Raw genomic sequence first — 3,850 nt, 5'->3', positions numbered from 1 at the left:
GTACCTGTTGTCGACACCCCAATTTTAACCAAACCATTTTTTAGGAGACCCAGCGCAATAAGAATTAACTCGAATCCCGAGAATGGGAGGATTTAATTGAATCCCGGTGAATTCTTGAATCCGGATGAATTTTTGAGTCCCGACAAATTTTAATTATGGTCCAACATTCTAATTGAATCCCGGAATTCTAACTGAATCCTAGTGAATTTTGGATATCCCAGTGAATTTTAATTGAGTCCGGGTGAATTTTAATCGAGCCCCGGTATTTTAATCAGGTCTTGGTGAATTTTTAACCGAGTCACTTTTGGGAGAATAAAATTAGGAGGAAAATACATCCACATAAAAAATATAATGAGAAAAAAAAAAAAAAAGGAAAATTTTAGGTTCCCCCAATCTCCAAGTGCCACCTGGAAGCACCTCCCAAACCTCCCTACGCATCGAAAAAAGAATCAAACTGTTAGGGGGGCAAATAAAATCCCAAAATATCAAATGCGGGAGGACGTTAAAAAATATTCCCTGTCAGGATCCTGTTAAGGCCATCGCGGAAAGAGAGATTTTGGCGCCAAAATTGCACCACCCAATTCCTATAAGACCACAGTTCATGCATAGGCAGAGGGGGAGGGAGGTCTCCAGCTGATCTGATTTCTCACGCAAGGCCGAAAGGGGGTCTGAATTTTTTTTTTCTTTTTTTTCTCTGGCACTCCCCAACTTCCAGCCGGGTCTCTTTCTCAACCATTCTCTTCCTCCATCGGAAGCCTCTCCATCTCTCTCCCACTCTCTCTCATGTACTAGGTCAGCTAGCTCACTGGAGCTCAGTCCCCTGCCCCCTCTGCTTCTCGGATAGACCACAGCCTCCTCAGACTCTTGCGCAACCACACGTAGGTCCGGCCACTACCCATCTCCTTCACCCTTCGAGACACCCCGTAGAGCAGCCCCGAGACCTCTGCATTTCCAGTTCTGTCATTCTCTATCCCTCCCCATACCTTCGGCTAAGGAAGATTTAGCTTGTGGAACAGCTTTGTTCTTCGCGAAATCCTATCTCTCCATCTCTTTCGGCTCCTCTCTCCCTTGAATCCTCACTTCTACTTCAAATATTGCCACTGATGACACTCTCGGGTGACTTGTACCTCCACCCAACAACCAGCGAACCGAACCACCATCCCCGGCTTCTCCTTCCCGCACACAGCAGAGAAAATTCTGAATGAGGGACGGATGATTCATTTGATGCTCATGTTTCAGTTCATTGATGGTGACGACTTTTTTCGGTTGGATCTTCTCGAATTCTAGTTTGTTTATCGGTGGGAGTTCGTGTTTCTGGTTTCCTTCTGGAAGCAGATCAGAACCTGATGAAGGACTAGCTTCTAGTTGAAGGTTTGCTGTATTTAAGTTGAATTTATTTATATTTTATTCTATTCAGTAGCTCCTCTCACCGTTCTTGCTCATTTCATTCTTGTTTCCAATTGGAGCCGGTGTTTCATTTCTTATCCTCCGTTCATGGTGTTGCGTTCTTATTTTTCCATTGATTTAACTAGTCTAGTTGTTAACTAGCATACACTCGTGCATCACTACACACATAGCACTCATTCACGCACATAGAACACACACCACCAACACACACATCCCCTGCAAGCCGGCCACCCAGACATCTCCCTCTAGCAGCTCTGGCTCCGATACTAGCAGCGTCGGCAAACCACCACCCTCCATCGCTCTTTCCTTCATAATCGTGGCCACACCAGCGTCCCACACTGTCCTTTGCCACCACTTTCAGCCTCAGCTCCGACTTTCACTTCTGGATGTCTACAAAATTGGTGGTATTGGCACTGTCCCCGTGGGGCGGGTCTAGAATAGTGTCCTCAAGCCTGGCATGGTTGTCACTTTTGGCCCAAGTGGGCTCACAACCGAAGTAAAATCTGTGGAGATGCTCCATGAAGCTCTTCAGGAAGCACTCCCTGGTGATAATGTTGGTTTCAACGTGAAAAATGTTTGAGTCAAGGATCTCAAGCATGGATTTGTTGCCTCTAATTCCAAGGAGGATCCTGCCAAGGAAGCTACCAACGTTACCTCCCAGGAGGTATGGTAAAGAGCTTGAGAAGGAGCCAAAGTTCTTGAAAAATGGTGATGCTGGTTCTGCCAAGATGATTCCCACCAAACCCATGGTGGTGGAGACTTTCTCTGGATACCCAACTCTTGGCCGTTTTGCTATGAGAGATATGCGTCGAACTGTGGCTGTCAGTGTTATCAAGAGTGTGGAAAAGAAAGATGCCACTAGTGCAAAGGTTACAAAACCTACTGGCACACCCACTTGAACTCACATTACACAAATAAAAATACACACCACTCAAAGCACCACAAATACACACTGCACAAGGTTATTGAACCATTTACACACAACATGCACTGTTAACTCACCACTCCACGCACACTGTTTGAAAACAGCATTGCACACACTACTAACACATGCACACTATGTGTTTGACATAAGTCCCCTGCGACCATTACACACGCTGTTCACACACTATTTCACACACGATTCACACACACTAACACACACAGCCCACGCGTAAGACAACGCGTGCTGACTATGGTCTCGACCAAGACCTTAAGCTAGTTTTCCCCCCATACCGGTCGACGTTTGATCGGTTCACCATTCCCGGAACCGGTTCACGCCAGTTTTCTCCATTTTACTTGTATATTATTATATAGATATTCAAAAATTCAAAAAAATCACAAAATTCTCAAAAATCCAAAAAATATTTTCACAATTTGATTTTCATGGTTTGATTTTGTGCTATTTTGAAGTTCAGGAAAGATCACAGAAAATCACAAAAAAATATTTTTACACTTAGGAAAAATCACAAAATAAGCACAGAAAATCATTTTCATCCCGAACAAATTTTGAAAACCTCCCGGAATAGTATTTTCCTATTTAGAAAAATCTACAAATTTCAAAACCCCCGGGAGTGTATTTTGTATCCTATTTTCGATTTTCCTTCCCGATGATTGCAATCAAGGGCATAGACTCTTCGGAGTATTGAATTGCCTCAGTTCTGAGGGAATACCTATGTGGTATTTTCATTCTTTTGATTTTTGAAAGGGAGTAGTTTTGAAAGGCTTCTCAAGTTTATTTTAGGGATAATTTTTGACTAATTTGGTACCGTTCATAAGAACGGGCGCGTAGGGGGTGCTAATACCTTCCCATCGCGTAACCGTACTCCCGAACCCGACTCTTGTGATGCAAATCAATTCTACCCATAACGGGGTAGCAATCAAGTGTTCTAACCGCACTTCAAAAGGTTAGTGGTGACTCCTTCACATATGTTTCCCATGAAAAATCATATTTTCAAAATACACATTCCATTTTCCTCTGTTTGCAAGCCAAAACCACATGGTTGGGTCTGGGACATCTCGACACCTGTCACCACGTCGCCAGCTGCCTCAACATCACCAGGCGTCAGAGCAAAAATCCTGGCTGGGGCCATATTCCGCTGCTGGCCTCCACGTGTTACCTAATAGCCTCCTCGAGCAGGTCTGGGAGTAGGAGCAGCACCAATATGAGCTTGACAATCCCTCATCATATGCCTTGGCTCCCCACACCGATAGCAGACACTTCGCCCAGCACGACACTCCCCCATGTGTCTCTTCCAGCAAGACAGGCAAGCTGGAGATGGTTGCACATCCTGGAAACTGCGATTCCCAATCTCCTGTCTCCGGTCTCTGTAATAACCACCTCTCTTCCACGAACCATGGCCGACTCCCTGCTGCGAACCAGAAGGTGCAGATCTCTTCTTCTGCCTCTGCTTCTCAGCCTCCAACCGCTCCCTAATCTCCGCTATAGTGGCTCTATCCACCA

General features: G+C 45.0%; 1 pseudogene; it reads left to right on the top strand.

The window, feature by feature from the left end:
• Positions 1–1,864: 1,864 nt before the first annotated feature.
• On the top strand, positions 1,865–2,306 carry LOC131145829 (elongation factor 1-alpha-like; annotated as a pseudogene).
• The last annotated feature ends 1,544 nt before the right edge of the window (positions 2,307–3,850 follow it).

This window comes from Malania oleifera, chromosome 13, assembly GCF_029873635.1.
Source record: "Malania oleifera isolate guangnan ecotype guangnan chromosome 13, ASM2987363v1, whole genome shotgun sequence".
In the NCBI taxonomy this organism is placed as follows: domain Eukaryota; kingdom Viridiplantae; phylum Streptophyta; class Magnoliopsida; order Santalales; family Ximeniaceae; genus Malania; species Malania oleifera.
The sequence above is the reverse complement of the archived record's forward strand: the minus strand, read 5'-3'. Positions and strand labels throughout refer to the sequence as shown.